This window comes from Thermobia domestica, chromosome 3 (genome assembly GCF_964235325.1).
Source record: "Thermobia domestica chromosome 3, izTheDome1.hap1.1, whole genome shotgun sequence".
Lineage (NCBI taxonomy): Eukaryota > Metazoa > Arthropoda > Insecta > Zygentoma > Lepismatidae > Thermobia > Thermobia domestica.
In genome coordinates, this window is record NC_137456.1 from 235464146 (window position 1) to 235487101 (window position 22956).

The 22956-nt window shown below is 31.7% G+C and overlaps 1 protein-coding gene across 1 annotated transcript in view; it reads right to left on the reverse strand.

Annotated features, from left to right (window-relative positions):
- LOC145680978 (GS homeobox 1-like) overlaps positions 1-22956 on the reverse strand; it is a 53003-nt gene that overhangs the window by 6041 nt on the left and 24006 nt on the right. The window lies entirely within an intron of this gene.

Sequence of the window (22956 nt, forward strand, 5' to 3'; positions counted from 1 at the left end):
TCTTTGGTTGCAAAACTTGAAATTTCATTTTAATTATGAATAGTGAAATGATTGATAATGTTTTGTACCTTAAAAATAAAGATATTGTTACTTTTATATATAAGATATTTTGGAATATTATTTATGAATATTTCGCTATTAAATATATATGTATATTGAAATAAAAGGGATGATAAAATGTTAGCTAATAAATTTATTGCATAATATTAAAATAATAATACAGTTAACACATTTTGCTCTTTACTATTTCAAGGCACAAGTAAAGGGGAATGTTTAATCCTATTAATAAAATTAGTTCCATTAGCTTATGCAAAAGATTATTTACATAGTTAAAACAATAAACACAACGTTATTGATGGGAGCCTTAACAATTTAATAATTTTAAAGCAATTTAGTGATTTTAAATAAATTTAATTAATGTATAACTAATAATACAAATGGGTAGTAATAGTGGAGTATCAAATTTACACATTTTGGTGTAATAATAAATTATTGATTGTCGAAAAAAAAAACATCCTAATCACAATCAACCATGTCTAAATCAAAATATCAGTCCACAAACATCTAAAAAAAAAAACACGTTATGCCAAATAAAAAGTCCATAATGGTGGTAACTATTCTTGTGCGTTCTAAAAACAATTCGCTAAAAACCAAAATGCAAGCTCTACCTTATGATCTCTAAGCTCAGTATTTATATAACAAGGCTACGCACTTTTACTTCCTTATTCTATACATCACATGTTATTGTTACGTTTCAATATTCCTATCTGTTTTTAACTTTACATATTTTATTTTCTGGCTATAAATTATTTTTTTATAAAAAAATATTTTTTTTAATATTACAAATAATTATTTTAAATCACATCATACTTATATTAAACATAACAATAAGTTAACTTCTCTCACAGCATCCTTACTGTTTTGGCATGTTTCTCACTCTTGAGTAATTCATCGTCTGGATGTATAAAGACATAATTCATCTAAAGAGAACTTCTGAACTTCATGGATACATTTTGAAGATTCTTGATATTTCAGTCAGTACTATTTTCTAAATATTAGTAATTTGTGTATTGTAATGCTTCTTTGATTTGTGAAACACTTCCTACAGTTGTAAACAATGAGTACGGGATCAACTAGATAAAACTGACGTACTTTTAAGTTGTTGAATTTGTATCCTGGTTCATTGTGACTGCGAACAGGGCTTAAATTAGGTGCAGTTGGCGTGTGCACAGATCATCATACATAACTCTTACAGTATACTTTTTTTTTTCAATACACTATCTCACCTTCAAAAGAACCGGGTTACAGGACCAAATACAATACTCCGGAACTATGCTTGTTCTAATAATGTATTATTATTGTTATTATTAGTAGTAGTATTATTAATATTATTATTATTATTATTATTATTATTATTATTAATAATAATAATAATAATAATAATAATAATAATAATAATAATCCTTTAGAAATGAAGGAAACGGTTACAAGTAAATAGGAGACAATTAAGGCACTATTAAAATTCGTACACTATGGTCTATTTCCATATTTATACTTCCCAAATTAAAACATTTTCATTAAAACTTCTTTTCTATAATTCATAATAGACCTAATATATTTTTTATTCTTTTTTTGTTTATGTATTTACAGCGAAGTCACGTTAATCCGAACTAATTGGAACTGAACCCTCTTCGGATTACATGATAGTTCAGATTAGCCGGAAAAGAGTAAAATCGCGGTTTGAAGCGAGTGAAAGGGTTTATTATGTTGTAATACATAGTGTATGGTATTTCAGAACACGTTTTCTGTCTACAGTATATGTACTGCGCTGGAAAAATGTAAAAAATGTTGGAAAAACTTGATGCTTTATTTTCCCCCGTGTAGTACGCACAGTAGATACAAATCTTTCTGTTAGGGGTATTATTATCTTTGTGTAGTTCACTCTGCAGCGGTCGGCAATTCGTCAGCTGTTGGTCATCCTTTTAGTTATTAATTTCCTAAAACTGCATATTTTCGCAAACAATAAATAAATAAATAAAACTTTCCTCTCCGACCTGTTCGGATTAAACATGTTCCGATTACCGGATTCCACTGTATTTCTTTATTTTGCTGTAGTGAAACACATCATTCTATTTTAAAATATTATTGTTATAATTTTATATGTTCAAATGAATTGATACAAACTAGTTACATTTGTATATGCCCTTTCTTTTACTTCAATTTGTATGATTCGGTCATGAAAAGAAATGATATCTTTAAGTTTTACGTCCCACTGTTATGCCGGCTAGGCTAAAGGAGACGGTTATGATTAGAAATGAATGAAATGGTGGAATGAACAAAGTGGGAGGAAACGGGAGAATCCCGAGAAAACCTACGCACACGATTCGGTCATAAGAGCCTATTGTTCCATATAAGTTTACCTCCCTTTCACTTGAAGTTTAATTATTGAATTGCCATACTTTGGAAGTCTGCCGCAGTTTCACACTGTGAAGCAAATCTAACTTGTTTGTGGTAAATGCCTGAAGTTAATAATGCTATATACAAATCTAAGTGCATGTTCATGTTATGCTGATTGATTTAACATATCAACAAGATTTTACTACTTCTAAGTGTTAATGTGGAACTAATTAGAAAACAAAAGTAAGGCATGCCTCATGAACAATTTTCAATTCATGTACTCTGTGTATAACTAATGTAAAACTGAAGTACATCAAGAAAATGCTATCATTTCTATAATTTACTTCATATAATTAACTTCATTTAATTTACGTTTTATTTATTAACGTTTTCCTAATTCAAACAGATATAAGAACAAACAATTATCTTTCTAAGAACCCAAGTTAAAAATATTTTAACTATTTCTTTGAATGGAAGCGGCACTAAATCAGGTTTCAAACAATTTTGAATAAATTTATAGAAAAACAGTTATTGGAAGTGGGTTATTATTAAACAAAGAGAGAAAGTTTGAAATGAAAAGAATTTGACAGAGAGCGAAAGAAGAGAATCTTAAGTTTCCTATTGTATTCTTTACTAACTGCTAAGATGAAAACAGAAATTTTATCAGATACTTTTTTTTTAAAGGGACTGCAACCATAGTACAGCTTAAGCTATGGTTGCAGTAAATTATTAAGATCAAAGATAGAATCTGTTCCTCGGCGCTGAATTCATATCAAAAAGCCATTAGGCCCTACTCGCTAAGCCGTACTGTTCGTTCTATGGCGATTAGTGTTGTAAAAGAACGGATTTTTTTCTGTGATTTTTTTTCAATAAAAAACATCGTTCTTTTTTCTGTTTTTTTTTTCACATGTCTGTGTTTTTTCTGCCAACTATTATTTATTGATTTATGTTGCAGGTTATTGAAATAATCAACAGAACTTTAGGCGGAGCCCTCGTAACTTACAAATCGTTTGTTTCTTTGTACATATACGAGCAAAATTGTGCGATTATTCCTTTCGGACCCAGGTCATTTTTGGCTTTTTCCTACATTTCCTGTTAGTGACTTAGTGTTCAAAAATTATTTACCCGATTTATATGGTTAAGGCCTTGTTCTTTAGAAAAGGGATGTGGTTATTTTTTGGTGTAAGTTACATTGCAGTATTGCGAACGAGTGGTAAATTATTGAGGGAAATGTAGGGGTGAACAGAATTTCCATAACAGAATTTCAAGATTTTTTTGTATCTAGTATCACTGTTGCCATATGGGTCCAAGTAACAGAAAAATTCTTTGATGTGTTGACAAGATACAGTAAAAACCTAAAGTCACTGGTTGCCATACAAAGAGAGAAAGAGAAAAATCTCTGTCATGAAATACATGAAATTTTGACACTTTTTACGCATCAGAAGCAAAAATCAACAGATATGCCGGGGCTACAGCTTCTCTAATTATCCTATTGAAACTTTTGATGGTGCGTTCTGTAGGCCAAACAGGAGGCTTTCAGGTAGTGGTACGTTTGTTCCAATGTAGCCAGCAAGAGGGAAAAGGAAAATTTTCCGAATATTTCACCAAAAATCGGGAATTAATTGTTTTGGCTGGAAACACTGCCATCAGACAGAGCAAACTATCTGAAAATAAACCTTGGTACCCCAGGAATATATCCTACAAGTATCATAGCGATATCTAACAAAGTAAGCATGAAATTTTAAAAATATATCTCATTCTACCTCAGAAATTCACCATTTTCTTACCATTTACAGAACATCGTTTATTATAAACCTCAACTGTACTTTCCCTAATTATTCTACTGAAACTTTTTATGGTTCGGTGTGTAGGCTAAGGACAAGGCTTTCAGGCAGTGGTACTTTTGTTCTAATGTAGACAACAAGAGGGAAATAACAGAGACAAAAAGGAATGTATCTAAAATTTATAACGATATGTATTTTTAATATTATTACTTGTATTTACGGGCAATATGTGCTATTAAAATATGCACGAGCTAGCTAAAAGAAGAAGAAGAAAATATAAAAAGAAATTTTAATTAATTTCCTTCAGATATTATTATTGATGTTTTGATGTTCTGTTAACATAGCAATCTGACGATGTGTCTTATTGGTCGTCATAGCAACGAGAGATATATGATATAACAAAGGATCCATCTTGTATAATCTACATGTATATTATTTAAAATGTGTAAATGGTTCCTTCATTACGTATTATAATAAAAGGTAATATCAAGATGGAGTGTTTAAGTGAATTTTGGTAAAATAGTAAATTAGATTACAAATATTCGAACTGTGGGCTATAGTGTAACGCTATATAAAATTGACAAAATAAGTTACATTACAAATTGGTGGTTTCCGACACGAATTGCGTTACATATAAATTGGTGGTTTCCGCCGCAGGATTTCTGGAGATTTGTGAGAAGATAAGTAAGCAATCTCCTAAATAACTAACTTTAGATTGATTTTAAGATTACGTAGCAGTTTTATCAAATCCATCAACATGGAATATACCTTGTTAAGGAGTGGAACAAAAATTTTCAGAAATATCAAAATGAGTGTTAATGGAAGTGAAAATACACATGAAGCAAGTGGTAATATAGAAATGGATTTATCCTCAGAGATAGCTAATACATCCTCAAAGATAACTGAACTTTTCGAACAATTTGCTCAGCGACTGACACTGATTGAGCAAACAAACCCGCCATTAGCCCAAGAGATTGCGCAAATATTGAGGCAGGCTTTACATCAAAATTCCGTAAAAGTTGTTAAAGCTAAAGTTAATGAGCATACAGAGCAGAGTGCAATGGATCAAAACAACGAGAATGCTGAGAACGATGGTTGTTCCCAAGACAATCAACATGACTCCAGAATTTGTCTCAATATTCCATCCAGTGATAGTTCACAGACAAACAATGACTCACAGTGCTTTGATTCTGTTCCTGTTTTGCAAATCCTTGAAGCAAGTGGAAATAAAGAACTTACTTCTGATAATGTTGTTAGGCTAATCATGGAAGGCAGCGACGATGAATATGATCGCAAGCGGAGAGATAAGTTCCAGGGAAAGAGAACGAGGTACAGAAATGGAAGTCAAAACAATCGGCGAAGAGAAGAGTGGGTTGACAGAAAAGGAAAGAAGTCAGAAATTATCAACCTGACAGCGATGAGACTATTTCTAAGAAGAATGACAGAGAGACATCGGATGGCCCGAGGAAGTCTTCATGGAACAGAAACCGTGGTAAGACAAATTACCGTGATTATCGTGGAAAGAACAAGTACAGCTTTGTTAGGAGAAATGACAATTCGCCACGAGTAAAAAGAATGAGAACTGAACCTAATTTTACCGGTAATGTAACCAAACCTAATCTTAGTAGCAACAGTAATAGTAATCGTGTAACCGAACCTAATCTTAGTAGCAACAGTAATAGTAGTCGTACTATACTTAAGAAGCATGTAATCATTAGATCTAGTTTCCCATGAATTGGATTTCGTAGAAATTTCATAGATGGTAAAAATTCTCAAAATAGGAAACAAAGAACTGCGGAAGCAAATAACGCGCAATACTGTATTCCGATTTATGACTTTCAATACAATTTAAACGAATTCATTGGTCATGTAACTTAAGCTAATGCTGTGACGTCCGAAAGAATATATTCAATTGATTCTTGTTTTATTTCACTGTAAATATCGTTATGATTTCGTTTGTTATTTGCACTTTATTTGAAATCTATAAAAAAAATAATGATCATTCATTTCAGAAATGTGTGAACGAAATTTCAAATTAAATATCACTGATAAGAATTTCATAATATATAATAAAAGGATTTAGAATATGAGTAATGCTTATCAAAGTTCTGATAACTGTTAATTTTTAATGTGGTAAAAGTCCAGTGTATAAGACCATATTTATGTAGCAAACAAAATAATCCAAAAGTTTTCGAACTAATGGGCATGAAAACTGGTAAACTTTTGGGTTTACGCAATATTGATGAACTTAAGTTTTGGCGTCCTTCAAAATGTACTAAAAATAAATGGATGCAGTTAGTTAAAACATTGGTTCCTTCTGAAGTTGTTTCCAAAATAATCATGAATGACATTTAATCTTTAAAATTAATTCTTAATATAATAATTTCTTTATTTGTGTTAGTTTTTGTTATGATGTTGATTATCTTGTTTTGGTTGTAAACATTATCGATATTTCGTTTGTAATTTGAATGTTGTTTGAATATATATTTCACTGTAAATATCGTTATGATTTCGTTTGTTATTTGCACTTTATTTGAAATCTATAAAAAAAAATAATGATCATTCATTTCAGAAATGTGTGAACGAAATTTCAAATTAAATATCACTGATAAGAATTTCATAATATATAATAAAAGGATTTAGAATATGAGTAATGCTTATCAAAGTTCTGATAACTGTTAATTTTTAATGTGGTAAAAGTCCAGTGTATAAGACCATATTTATGTAGCAAACAAAATAATCCAAAAGTTTTCGAACTAATGGGCATGAAAACTGGTAAACTTTTGGGTTTACGCAATATTGATGAACTTAAGTTTTGGCGTCCTTCAAAATGTACTAAAAATAAATGGATGCAGTTAGTTAAAACATTGGTTCCTTCTGAAGTTGTTTCCAAAATAATCATGAATGACATTTAATCTTTAAAATTAATTCTTAATATAATAATTTCTTTATTTGTGTTAGTTTTTGTTATGATGTTGATTATCTTGTTTTGGTTGTAAACATTATCGATATTTCGTTTGTAATTTGAATGTTGTTTGAATATATAATGTATTTGATCCTTCCTCGTTCCAAAGAACAATTATATGAATGTCTTCATAATATCTTTTTTAAAATCTTCTTAGTTATGCTCGAGAAAATAATATAGATTTTGTTAACTTCTGACTTATGACAAGTATTAATGGCCTTGAAAGAACTTAAAAATAATAACTTTTATACCGTATTTTGAATGTGCCTTCACTTTGCATCGATGGATTGTATGAATATTTAAAATAAAATTAATTATAAGAACTAGAACAAATAAGAAAATGATATTAATATAAAGGAATATGATATATAATTGTATGAAATGTAATTTTTATATATACGAGTGTCATTCATGAACTTAAGTAATCAATATGTAATATCTAGCGGTCCAGGATTTTTTTAAATTGTAAACAAAAAAGTCCCATTGTTCGGGCGACATTATATAACGATATTCTGTATTTTTAATATTTATACTTGTATTTACGGGCAACACTGCCTACAGGCCCGTCCAATTGATGTCAACAATTAGGTATCCATTCGAGGTATCTACGTGACAAGTCTTAAGTCGGTCTCTCTACAACGAAGGAAGCTACAGGGGAAAAAGAAAATTCGAAATTCAACAATTCTCGAATGTTTGACTGGGGTCAAATTTGAGAAAGAAATTCGACACCCAGAAGAAAAAGAAACTAATATGATAAACTATGGTCCAACCATATTTGGCACAAAAAATATCCCGATATCTTAATTAGTGTCCACACAGGAGCAGATTAAAAAAGTGACAAACCCGTGGGTGCCACTTTGGCCACTGGGTCCGAAAGGGTTATTGAACATTTGATTAGTTACATTTGATAACGTACTAAATTTCTGAAGTGTCACGTGTTCATATCCTTGTCAGACGCCGGTTTTTGTATGTGGAAGATTGAATAGCAGCTTTTTCAAAATGTGCATTTTAATAATTTATCTGTCTACGAAAAATATCAGGAAAGTTTACTTCCATTTAATTTTTGTGTTTCGAACGATGAATATGAGTATAAAAATGTCGTTCCAAAACTGGTATACTATATATTTTATTACATATTATTATCTTCTGCTTCATTAGTAGACTATAGCGCAAATCAGCAACATGCATTGTCATAAAATTAAACTACTTCTATTAAAACAGAATTCAACAAGATAAGGATAATGTTATTCAGTTTAAAATATTTATATTATCTCTTAATATATTTCGACATTCTCTGTCTTGTGATGTATTTTTATTTATAATTATTATTTTTTGCTTGCATATTCAAATATATTTTTATTTATTAATAATAACCTAAATTTTATTACATGTTTACAATGATGTGATTACAAATTCCATATTTCTGCACTTATAGTTGCATTACTCTTTTTTAAAGCATTGCAAATAATAAACTACTATTTTAAACAATTAGATAATTATAGTTTTTCTTCTTAAATTAATTTATATTCTCATTAGAGAAGAAAACTCGACCTTGTTAGTTTGAACGAAATATAGAATGAATATTTATACTACTTTTATCAATACAAACTATAATTTTGCTTACTTTAGTCTGAAAAATTTCCAAATCTTCCCTATTCTTGATTTGTTCACGAGACTTAGTACTAAACCTGCTCTGAGCTTGTATAACACAACGTTGTGTTCGTGTGATTGTCTTAAAGTTGTCTGTTTCGTCCGTTCTCCATACTTAATAATTATTCCATCAGAATTTGTTTGTATCTCTCATTCGTCTACAGGGACCTCCCTAATTACTAAATACTTACTGATCCTATATTCGGTGTGAGAGATGTGGTTCGATTCTCGATGGAACTAATTCAGTTCGAATTCCTTGTTAAGTTGTATGTCAGGTCTCATAAAAACCTAGATTCAGAAAAGGAACTGCAAAAATCCACGTACTTTGCATATGAGGCACACCAATTACATGAATAAAGACTTTATTTTCCTTTGTGATTTTATATGAAAAATTCTTAAAACTGGATTTCGTAATTATATTTTCTTCTCTTTTCTTTGTAGGTTGCTTATCGGAAGAGAAGAAAAAATGTCTGGCCTATGCTTTTTAAATGTACTTGGGCTATTTTTCTTTTTTTTTTTAAAAAAAAAAACTTACTTCCGTTGGATAGGAAGTCTACTAAAAACGATGCGTGGCGTTCGACATGTCAGAAATAGCAATCTCTAAGGATTAGTATTATACTACTTTGAATTAAATGCTTCTTAATATATTTTATTGATTGATCACATGATTAGAATTTACATAACCATCTTCCAAATTTATTGTTGTTATGCCATTGAATAACAAACTTTAATCTATTGTGGTATTTATAATCTTTCTAAACACGGTATCGTTTCCGATACAATGAATGCTACATCAATTCTACTGTTTGGACTCTTTCAGTTGTTTCGATCGTGCAGTAGAGAAGAGTCCTTTGAAGAAGTAGCTTGTGTTTTAAACTTTTGTAAAGTTAAGTCTAGATTTAATTATTATTATCAACACAATACTTTAATGCTTCAACAGATTAAACACTTTACAAACCATGCAATGTACCATCATATAAAAGTTGTCATACAGTATATTTAAATCTTCAATTTTCATTCAACTATATAATAGGCCTACTATTGTTTAATCAATTTTTATTGTTTCACGGCTGAGTTATGGTTAGTACTATCTCTATATCAGCCACAATGCAATATCTTGAGATTTTATAGAATATGAGAATATATATATATATATATATATATATATATATATATATATATATATATATATATATATATATTTACAGAGATACATCATACGAATAAGGAAACCACCCTTGACGAAATTCTGCATACGTCACTGAATGTGTGCAGTAAGTTTTAATTAAAAAGAAAATAGCTGAGGTATAATAATATAATTGCTTGTTGTGTTTGAAATATACATTTCTAGATCGATATTAGCTACATACACTGAATTTATTTCACTGAGTAATGTTGTTTCACAGACATGTGGTGGAAACAAGCAATATTATGAGTAAAAAAATACTATGTTGTGATTTAGAAACAGTCTTTCGAGGTATAGTATTTATTGAATGACATTAGGAAAAAATAACCTCTGATGCTTGTTACGTAAACAATTAAAATAATCATAAGTACTTACGATATATGTTGTAATTTTATTTTAACTTCTATAATTTATCCATAATGAAATGGTATATAGAACATAGATCAAAGTAGCTTCAACAAGCAATAAACTGACAAATGAAAATGTATATTAATGACAATAAAAAATAATTATAATAATGTCCCACAGTTTTCTTAAGGCTCTTTACCACGCTCCTTACTTTTTGTTTCTGAATATTTATAAATAACTCATCAACAGCAAGTAATCAAACAATTTGGGAAAACTTTTCATTGTTAGCATTACCACTTATAATTAGTGATGAGCGCAAGAGTCTTGGTCTTGCAGTTTTTGCAAGAGTCTTGCATGCAAGACCAAGACCAAGACCAAGACCAAGACCAAGACCACGAATAGCGGTGCAAGACCAAGACCAAGACCAAGGTGTGCAAGAACAAGACCAAGACCAAGACCATACCTGCAAGACCAAGACCAAGACCAAGACTCTTGCGCAAGAGTCTTGCACAAGTACTGGTACTACTTGAATTTTTTTATACAATATAAAAAGGAGAAAATTCATCACATCTTTACTTGAATATTTTGACTTCAGTAAAAGTGACACTAGAGTGAATGTGTTCCCAGTAGTATTATGCAATCCGTGCGAGTCGATCTGCCCCTGTAGCATATAGCTACAGTATATCGTTTCCTGAATTGGTTGTTCGCGTTTTCTGTAGATATTGCTCGTTCTCAAGCCACACAGGTGTCATCTTGCGCCATGTAAGCTATTTTAGTGGACAAACATCGTGTGCGTGGGTTTTCTTAGGTTTTTTCCGTTTCCTTCTAGTTTCTTCATTCCACCATTTCAGTCTTTTTTCATCACCATTGTCTCCCTTAGCGTTGGTGCATTACTGTGGGACGTTAAACTAGATACTTCATTTCATTTCAAAGCATACTAGTGGTGTTCTTCTTCCAAAACTGAAGAGAAATGTAGTATTGAACATCGGTAATTCCGTACACCATAGGTGCTGACTACATGAGTATGGCCTTGGCTATGAGACTCAAGCATCCGTTGTAAATTTTTAATGTGTGCTCATAAAATTAATATCGAAATAACATTTTCATGACATTGACAAAAACTTAGTGCATGTGACCGCAAGTTTGATTTCATGGGCAGATGCTTATACGTTGAATAATTGTTTATTCATATAATTTTTAGCCTCCTTAGGTATACGGCACATCGGGGATTGAGCGATATAACATTACACAACAACAGTAAATCTATATTATAAAATTGAAAGTGACTATGCTTGTGACTCCCAATCTCTTGAACACTCTTGAACCACCAGCTCGAGATCGATCAAATTTTCAATATAGATCAGGTTTGGGCCTGGAATGTTATTTATCAGTTCACTTTGAAGGAGCAACGTATGGGAGGAGGAGGAGGGGGAGGTATACAAAAATCAAAATAAATAAAAATAAAAGTGACTAAGTTTGTGACTTAATAATTCTTGAACCACCAGACCGACCTTAATCAAATTTTTAACATGTATGAGGTGCCTAACTGGAAAGTTTTTTATAGTTTCATTTTGATGGTAGAACCTAGGAGAGGAGGAGGGGAGGGGGAGGTATATATAAAAATAAATAAAACTTAATAACTCTTGAAACACCCAACCGATCTCGATCAAATTTTCAACATAGATGAAGCTCAGACCTTTCACTATTTTTATCATTTTACTTTGACGGTGCAACATAGGGGATGGGGAGGAGGGAGATATATGTAAAAAATAAAAGTATAAGTGACTGTATTTGTGACTTCATCACTCTTGAACCAGCCAATCGATCTTAATAAAATTTTCAACATAGATGAGGTTCGGACTTGGGGTGTTTTGTATCATATCACTTTGATAGTAGAACTAAAGATAGGAGGAGGGGAGAGGAAGTGTACAAAAATAAATAAAACTTAATAACTCTTGAACCACCCAACCGATCTCGATCACATTTTCAACATAGATGAATTTCGGACCTGAGATGGTTTCTGTCATATCACTTTGACGATGGAGCTTAGGGGCCGGGGAGAGGAGAGATATTTAAAAATGATCGAAAATGACCGATATTAGAGTGGAGTCTATAGTTTTCGGGGTCGCTGAGATAAACAATGACACTTCCGATGCTGTTTAAATCCAAATTTAGCCCCTAGCTTGGCGGTGGGAGGAGAGATATCTAAAAATGATCGAAAATTAATATTAGTGTCGAATTCATAGTTTTTGGGGCCACGAAAGTGAACAGTGATACTTCCGATCCCGTTTAAATGCAAATTCAGCACCGCAACTTGGGGAAGGGGGAAGAAGGAGATATATAAAAATTATTGAAAATGACCATTATTATAAATGTCAAATTCATGGTTTTCGAGGTCATTGAGATGAACAGTGACACTTCCGATGCCGTGCCTTGCAACATGGGGGAGGAGGAGATATATAAATTTATTGAAAATGACCGATATTAGTGCCGAATCCATAGTTTTCGGTGTCTCTAAGATGAAGAGTGATGTTTCTGATGCCGTTTAAACCCAAATTCAGCCCCGCAACTTGGGGAGGAGGGGGAGAGAAATATAAAAATAATCGAAAATGACCGATATCAGAAAGCGCTTAGTAATAATGAAAAGTGACTGATTAACGAAACATATTATTATTATTATTATTATTATTATTATTATTATTATTATTATTATTATTATTATTATTATTATTATTATTATTATTATTATTATTATTTAAAATTTAACCCAACGAAGTTTGTAATTGATGCTAGTAATCCATATTCACAAGTGAGACTGATTTTATACAGTTATTTTAAATAACTTGTAGTTTGATGTCGTTATTTTGTATTTCTAGTATAGGTCAAAAGTATTTATACAAATTGAGTTTATAGAAAAGACATAGACAGACAGACAGATGAGTCGTTTTTAGTTTTCACTTAAATTATTCTAAAATATTAAGTTTTGATTATAATAATTATTTTATTTTTTCTCTCTTTTTTGTCGATATGCTAAACATATCATCATAACCATCACCAAAGCTATTCTGCCATTATCGGCTGGTTGCTTGCTGCAACTGAGGAACCTCGATATACAGTGGTCCTCAGATAGTCTCTTCGTCTTAATATAGCAATTTTCTTAATATCTTCCTTCAACTACAATTTCCTTTTCTCCCTCTCTCTCTTTCCTTTCACCATACCCTTTAGCACGTCATCCACAGCCAATATCCCAACCAGTTCCTCTTTCTCCTCTTATCAATATCTAAAATTCTTCTTTTTTCTCCTACTGCTAACATTTCTAACACCTTCTCATTCGTTTTCCGTTCAACACAGCTAATTCTCTCCATTTTTCTCCATGCCCAGGTTTCGAAAGTCTGTAATTTTTTCCATCGCTTTTGCGTAATGTCCATGTTTCTGCCCCATTGGAATCAGTAAAACAAAATCTCAATATTTAATTATAAGTTTGTTTAACACAAAAATTAGTTAATGTGGTTGAAAAGAAAAACCTGACGCCTTTAGAGTGTAAAAATAATTTTGCATTTCATGGTATTTCAATTATCTGTACCATTTTGATTTTCTTTCATTCGTCTCAGGGGTAGCCTCCCCAGTTTCGGAACCTGTGGAGTGTTGGATCTGTTAAAAAATGTAAAAAGATTAGCGAAGCGTGGGCACCCAATAAAAAAATAAAGGTCATCACTTATGTTGTACACTATTATCATACTTACACGAAGATAAAGTATGTTACATTTAAAAACATATATTGTATTTCCGTTACTATTGGAGCATTGTAGAATTTATTATCCCTTATATCCAGAGTAAAATTTACCTATGAAAAACATAAGATTTCTTAAAAGCAAAACTTGCAAGACTCTTGCAAGCAAGACCAAGACTGGGTGTGCAAGACCAAGACCAAGACCAAGACTGGGTATGCAAGACCAAGACCAAGACCAAGACCGAAGGTTCCAGTGCAAGACCAAGACCAAGACTGGGTGTGCAAGACCAAGATCAAGACCAAGACCACCCCGGTCTTGGTCTTGGTCTTGCATTTGCTCATCACTACTTATAATTATGTACAATAAGGTAAATAAAGATTACATTATGTCAAGATATTATGTTTCCTTTATTATCTATATTTTATACCAAAACAACGAAAAATTGAATTATTATTATTATTATTATTATTATTATTATTATTATTAGTAGTAGTAGTAGTAGTAGTAGTAGTAGTAGTAGTAGTAGTAGTAGTAGTAGTAGAAGAAGAAGAAGAAGAAGAAGTTCTAATACATCAAACTATCCCATAACAAAGAACATCATCTAGACCACTGCTTTCTTAGACTTTCCTTATGGTGAAATTCTATTCACACACATGTTTCTTGCACAACATTCATTCACTAATATTACTTATAGTACATACTTGGATATTCTATTGCAACAAAGATGGTTTATGTTAAAGAATATTAATTTTTAAAGATGGTTTCTCAAGTATAATTCAGTAAGCATATTTTCCACAGGTACAAAACTTTATACGAGTATTTGCACATTCATGACAATATTGTAAAGTTTTATCTTCATGTGACAGTTGAATGACTCATGTTGGTTTGGCGATCATTACAAACTCGTACTCTCGCGGCTCGCTTGGATGCCGAGGCTCAATAGATAGTTTTAAAAAAGTACCAATAAACACCATCAATATACAGCAATATCTAATATCATCATTGAATGTTATTCGAACAAAATCATAGAAATCAACATCTTGATCACGTTGGTAGTATATCTACTATTCAGTATAACTAAGGATTCTACAGTATCACAAACTTCAACAAAATACTCAAATTTTGAAGCCTTTATAACAGTAATAGCGCAAGTGAGACTGATGATGCAATGTCCATCCAATGTGCTTTATTGTTAATCATGATATTAGGAAATTTTAATATATACAAAGTTACAACAGATTTGAAAAATTTACTTCTTTCAAAAGGTTTCACTTAGAGAAACTACTTCGTTAAATGTAACATTCAATCACATCAACACTCTTCAATAAATGTAAAGATCATAATGCCGTTAAGAGCAATTTGATGTCTCAAACCGTTTGTAACATTATGAGCAATATTGTAAAAGTTTGTAACACTGCTTAGAATTAGGTAATTTCAATAATTTGTTGTAATCATAACTACGATAAAGTATTTCTGTAATATTTTAGAAGTAAAAAATAATAATAATAAGTTCCCACGAATGCGCCAATTTAAGCAGTATAGCAATCTCTGCTCATGTTTTTCATGTTTTCACAGTGGTTTGAGATCTCAAATTGCTGTAAGCGGCATTATGACCTTTAGGCTTATTGAAAACCATCTTTGTGATTTGATGTGAAACTTAACTAAGCACTTTTTCGAAATAAAACCCCTTGAAAACAATCAAATTTTCAAAATCCCCTAACCCTCTTTCCATGTATTCGAAGCGCATCATACTATGACCCAAGTGTATTTGATACTGAGATACTTTAGATGTACAATGCCCCGTCCATCTTACTATTGTTATTACTGTTCTAGATGTTTCCAAGCTTGAAATGTTTATGATGGAATATTAACTATTCAGTGTTACAAAGTAAGAGCGCTATAGTATCATAAACACTCTATAGCACTCTTACTTTGTAACACTGAATAGTTAATATGGTAATATAAGTTTTCATTTACTATGTAAATTTGAAATATTTAACAATATGACGTAGTGGGATTTGAAAACAATAACTTTATGTTGAGTTGGCAAGACTGTTAATCTGGTGGTATTGCAGAGCATAATAAAAATTTCCCTCTACCAATGTTTGCATCCTGTAAAATTTTAACGTTTTCTAGTTGTTATTTTAAAAGTTACAAAGGCATGTCAAGATAAACAATGCACCCTTACTTTGTATAGTTTTTATTGTGCATAACAAAGTACATTTACTTAAAGAAGAAGGTATAAAATATGATTAGGATCAAATTTAAAAATTTGAACAATTTTAAAAATTAACTAGTGCTAATAAACATAGAATGATTCCTTATTTGAGTAATAGATTCTTCAGATATTAGTTATAGTGAGTGCTAGTAAGTGCAGGACCATTTTATAAAATTACTTTTGAGTACGCTTAATTAAGCATCGTGGTTTTAAGCAGTTGGGTCCTTTTGGTTTAATTAATCAGCTTATCTTAACCTCTACAAGTACCAAAGAGGATTAATTTTGCCCGGACATTCAAATTTTCAATTTTTTAAAGGATAAAGTTTTCCTAAGTGTTATTGATCTTTAATGTTGTTTGTTTGAATGTAATGTCCAATTTTGTGAGTTTTACGTTATAATAGTATATCGTCTATGCTATTTTCATAAAATAAAAATAATTCAATTGGTGTGGATTGATTTACCGCCCACCCTTTCTTCTTCTTGATACTAAGTGTAACTAAATTTTGTTTTCGCCATTTTTCTTTTCAGTTTTGTATTTAGTCCACAACTTTTTTGTCACTTTTGTCTCTTATACAAACACTCAACTTACAAGAAAATTTTCTAGTGTTAGTAATATTATTAGTTTCGTCTTATATGTAACATGTGAATGGTGTCATTTATATAACTGTTTACGATAAGTGTAAAGTAAAACTACTTAAATATTTGTTGCTAGTTTAAAATAATTTAAATTCATTAAATATACTGTAACAATCACTTGAAAATACCGCGAACAACTTTGATCCTCACCCCTCTTCCTTTGGTAGTACACGTAGCAGGTACTTCTAGGGTTAAGTGCTACAAAATTACAGTTTCTGAAGTGTTTTCAAAATTCAGACCAATACGATGTAAATTAAACGAGTAATCTAATGATTGTATTTTTCCTTACTTATGAGAATTGCCAGTTTTACATATAATGAGGTAAAGTCCTATATATCATCCCAGAAGTTGTTTCAGATATTATCGACTATAATTATAAGGGGACAAAATCAAATATCGAAATTACCGGTTCTTCACACGTGACAGAACTCTCACAGGTAAATTAGTAAGTACTAACATCTTGGATGTATTTATGTAGTGGAAATATATAACAATTAAAGGACTCCTTTATTCGTAGCAGTGGTAGCAAATAATAATTAGATATTGAGATAATTACTTGCATGCGTATTAGTTTTCTGTTTCACATATGAAATATATCCATGATGTCCTTTCTTACGATGCATACTGTTATATGACTTTGATTAGTCTATTTGCATTTATTGCATCTATAGGTTATATTGTTTCTTTGCACATTTATTGTAGTTAATTACAGCATGTGGAAAGAGTTCTCTGATATACGAATCCAGACAAAGCAATTACATTTACGCCTGGATATGTACTTTCTCTCCCATATGATAATGACCTAAATACCAATTATCAATCATTATCAACATGGTGGCACGAATGTCATGCATGTGCATAATAATCAACATAAGTTTGGAGCCTATGTAAATATACACACACACACACACACACACACACTAACCCTCGCATATATATATATTTGTTTATTAATTATCTGGTTATTAATATATACCTCCTGCACTTACCAATCCTTTCTCGCTGTCTTGGAGAGACATACTGAGAATGAATGATGCGACGCATTTAAAACCCATTTTGTACATAGAGAAAGTTCTCATTTATATGATTAAGCATGCTAGAAAGTGAATTAAGCTTCTTTTCTTCGGGAATATACTTTCTTCTTAACCAGTACTCTAGCCATGTTACTTTCATTTTCTTTAGATATTCCTAAAGTTTATTAAAATTTAATTCCTTCAGAAATTAATTTCCTAAGTTCAAAGTTTAAAACTCTAAGAAGATATAACATCATATATATCATATAGACTCAGGATGTTATATGGGATATAGTGCCCCCTTGAAATACAATTTTACGTTGGACAAAATAACATTTATCGCACTTGAGCGTACTTTACAATGTTTGAAGAACAAATGTATGTTATTAGCCCTCTCTGAATAAATTCTTGGATCCATGCCTGTAAATTGATAACTCTAAGCACTATGAGCCTTTACAAAACTTCGAAAACTAAACTTTGCTTAAAGTAGGTCTATAGTTTTAATTATATAAATATGCAATATGCATAAGGTACATGTATGCAATTAAAAGTCAAATTTTCTTATGGAAGCTCATGTGGTTCTGATCCCATGTTAAGCTGTAGATCCACGTTTCATGCAATCTCGCTGCTGAAAGGGACTGTAAACTACAATCCAAGTAACCAAATTAAAATCCTAAAACTTTATGCTAAAAATATAAGTAGATACAATATAATTCAAGACCGTAATTCTTATGTATCTTTAAGTTGTATATTGTTCTAGAAACGTCATTTGAGGAACTTCATATTTTCATGTCTTTATCCACAAAATTTGAAAAGAATATTACTGTAAAGAATTATATCAAAGTGGATATTGAATTTTCAGAATTCTTGCAAATGAATGCCATTTTTTTTATTATATGCAGTTATATATAATATATGTGTGTTAATTTTCGCTAGTGTAGTCCAGCAGTAGCACGTAATAACAGTCAAGATTTTTCCTCTTCCATGCGAATCATGCGAAAAGTTGAAACCTTGCGACAGTTTAAAACAATCTGTGAACAAATTACGCAATTTCTCGTGCTATTGCAATAAATTTGTTTTAAGTTCTTTAAATTTTGGTCTTTTGATTTATTTCTTACTCTCAACCTTTAGGGAAAACTCGGTGTCTCAATGGTAGAGCCCTTACCTCTGGTGTGTGGGGTCATTGGATCGATACCCGGCCAAGAAATTTTGTGGTGGGCAATATCGTGTCCGTGGGTTTTCTAGGGATACTCCTGTTCCCTCCCACATTTTCATTTCCCCGATTCTTTCATCATCATTCACTCGCCTTAACCATTCGTCACCCTTATGGGGCGTTTACACTTAGTCGATTTAGTCGCACGACTAAATCGACTCGCTGCATTTGCCACTAAATCGAAGCAACTAGGCCGAATCAGATTGATGGATGTGTTCAATTATTTCAACCGCAGAAAATAGAACGTCTTTTAAATCAGTTGCCAGTCGATTAGTCGCCTTCGATCAACAAGCGATTAAGTTGAAGTCCCGTTTACACGGTCGATTAAGTTGAAAGTGACGTCAATTCAACTGAATCGAACGCAAATCGACTAAGTGTAAACGCCCCATTAGTGTAAAGAACAAAATCGTGGGACGTTAAACTAAAATATTTCATTTCTGTATTTTCCACTTTCAATGTAATGCAAGATAACACACAAAAAACATGGGGATAATATAATGAATGCAGGTTTGAATGAATTCGTGTTTACGATACACTTTTTCCATTTGCTATAATAATCTTTGTAAAAAGAAGTGTATACAAAATCCAGATTGATTGAGAAGATAATCATTTTTAATATTAAGTAAATATATTTTTGATATTATTTTATTGCAGTACTCCTTTTCCTATGTTATAAGCTTTATTTCACGTTTTAAAAATTTAAATATAGTCCGAAAATGTATACGTATTATATTTTAATATTTAAATTATAAAGAATGGAACCTACTACTCAGGACCGTACTGGCTTGGCGGGAAACCGAAAAATTCCCCGGTGGGCCCTGGACGGTGAACTTTTAGTGGATCCTCCGCATCTTATCGTAAGTAACGGTATATGTACAAAAAGGCACACGTCACGCACTCCTGGCATACGGGAGTAACTGAACGGAGGATGATAACACGTTGAGTATTGGTAATATAATCAGCTAATCCCAGACCAGCGTTGCCAGCCAATGATGTTGTGAAAACAGCCTTTCACATTTTTCGTAATTCAACCCTTGAAAGGTTCCTGATTTCCCAATCTGCTTTATAACTTTGCTAATATTGAAGTATTCAGTTAAATTGAAATGTCAAATGATGCCATAACTTGAAACTAAATAATAATTTACATTTTACAGCACCGTTGTTTTCCATATAGAAAATATACAAGGTCGAATTAAGACCATTGGAGGCCCTGGAGCCGGAAAATACAAAGGGGGCTATCAAAAACTTTTATGATGGGCCCTCTCTCAACATATTAAAAAGGGTCCATGAATTATATAGGGGTGACTCATGTCATGCTTTTTAAACTTTTAGTAAAAATGTTTTCAGAAATTTTAAAAACTTTTGCGCCCCTCATTGGTCACGGAGTCCTGGAGCAAAACATGTAAACTCAACTCGATTTTTTCATTTTTTTTCAAAAAAGAGGAAAATATTTATATCTTTAGAAGAATGGGGGATTGGGCATTATGCCAGACCAGTCACTGTCAGGGGAGAAATTCCTGCCTTAAAAAAGTTTTAAATCTGCATTTTAAGACTTTTTAGCATAGTTGATCCAAGTGACACTTCCGAATTCCCTTTTATTGTCAGGGGAGGGGGCAATACGTACATGTGAGTGGGCTCTCTAGAAAGTACCTTCCTTGTGGACCTCTGGGTTGCAGTACGACCCAGCAACTACTATAATAAGATAACAAGTTAGTATTCCATTTTGGATTAGAAACATTATATCCGCACAAAAGACAAATTAAGGCACAAGTTAGTTTTCCTAAGCAAATTTGTAATAATTATAAGTGCCTGTTGTAAGTGTTAAAGTGTATATGATAATTGGTAAAGATTTTATTTAGATGTACGAGTGCTTCATTTTATGCGTTTTTGATGAATTTATTGAGCAACATAACTCAAGTACTACCGTAGAATATCCGTTTATCTGCATATTGAAGGATAAAACGAAAGTTCAACTTCGATAGGCCTATTAATGGTAGTTAACCCATAAGAAGTTACGGGTTGCGCCAGAAATCCTGAAGTGCAGAAGTGTCCAACTGTATTGAACATTATAAGCACAAGTTCTAAAGTTCAGATGTTCTAAAAGTGATTAACAAGGAGAAGTCCTAAAAATCATCTAACTGTAAAAGTTCTAAAAATGGTACAAATGTATGAGTTTCAAAGTGCAGAAGCCCTAAAAAATCATTTAGCTGTAGAAGTTGTAAAAGCTATAGAAGTTGTAAAAATGGTACAAATGTACAAGTTTTAAAGTGCAGAAGCCCTAAAAATCATTTAGCTATAGAAGTTGTAAAAATGGTATAAATGTACAAGTTTTAAAGTGCAGAAGTACTAAAAATCATTTAGCTGTAGAAGTTGTAAAAATCGTACAAATGTATAAATTTTAAAGTGCAGAAGCCCTAAAAATCATTTAGCTGTATAAGTTCTAAAAATCGTGCTACTGTACAAGTTTTGAAGTGCAGAAACCCCAAAAATCATTTAGCTGTTGAAGTTGTAAAAATCGTACAAATGTACAAGTTTTAAAGTGCAGAAGGCCTGAAAATATATTTAGCTATACAAATCTTAAAATACAATTCTACTGTGCAGATATTGAAGCCGTGACTTTCGTTACTGCACAAGTTCAGCTGAAAAGATATTGAGAAACTCAATAAAAACTGAATATTTGTCGGAAATGTGAACTTGGAAATCAGAATTCTTTCATACTTACACTTTGCTGAATAATAAATGTCACTAAGTATGAAAAAAAACCTGATTTCCAAGTTCACATTTCCACAACAAATATTCAGTTTTTATTGAGTTTCTCAATATCTCTTCAGCTGGACTCATGAGGTTATGGAATGCACTTCTTCAATTAAATCCTGAAGTGCCAAAGTACAAAATTTCAGAAGACTGAACAAGAATTAGAACTTGTGCTCATATTTTCAGGACTTCCGCACTTTAAGACTTATATAAACGTCATCTGTAATGTTTACTGTACGAATATTACTATAAAAGACTAAGTTAATTTCTTGAGGTGTCAGAAAAAATGCAATAATATTAGCTCTACTTGAGATGTCTGTTTGCTACTTCGAAGACATCCATAATTGGGATGCTGGAGTTCAACCTAAATATGCATTCGCTATGCAACTATCACAAAATAAACTAGTTTTTTTTTTTTTCAGGTTACCAACGAAAAGGTAAAAATTTATAAAATTCCTGCTCCAGAGTTAGTTAACCTCTTTCTGCATGATTTTTTCTTTTAGCGAAAAAAATCAGTATTGGAAATCCTCATATGGGAACTTGTAAAATGAATTAAAACTTGAATTTTATATTTTTCACTTAATTCCGACGAGAAACAAGTAAGTGCCATATATGACACACTTACAACTCACAAAGAACATGCCAGATGACACCAAAATCCCTTATTCATATACGTCAATATCTCACACAGCAGAAAAAACAGCCATTTGATGGCTTTGTTAAATCACAAAAAAGCTAAAGAGAAGAAAGGGTATGGCCCGGCATACGGTAAGGGGTTAAATAATAATAATAATAATAATAATAATAATAATAATAATAATAATAATAATAATAATAATAATAATAATAATAAATATTGCAGTTCCTTACGGAGTTCCACTTAAACAATCTACAAATTCGAATAACGTAAAATTCAAGTTACGTAAAGGTTTACGGAACGCATTGCTTGCATAAATCGAGGGCTCCTGCAATGTGTTTAGTAAAGCTTTAGACCAGAGATTCTTAACACGGTACACGCATACTTCTGGTGGTACTCCTCGGTCTTCAGTAGTGCAAAATAA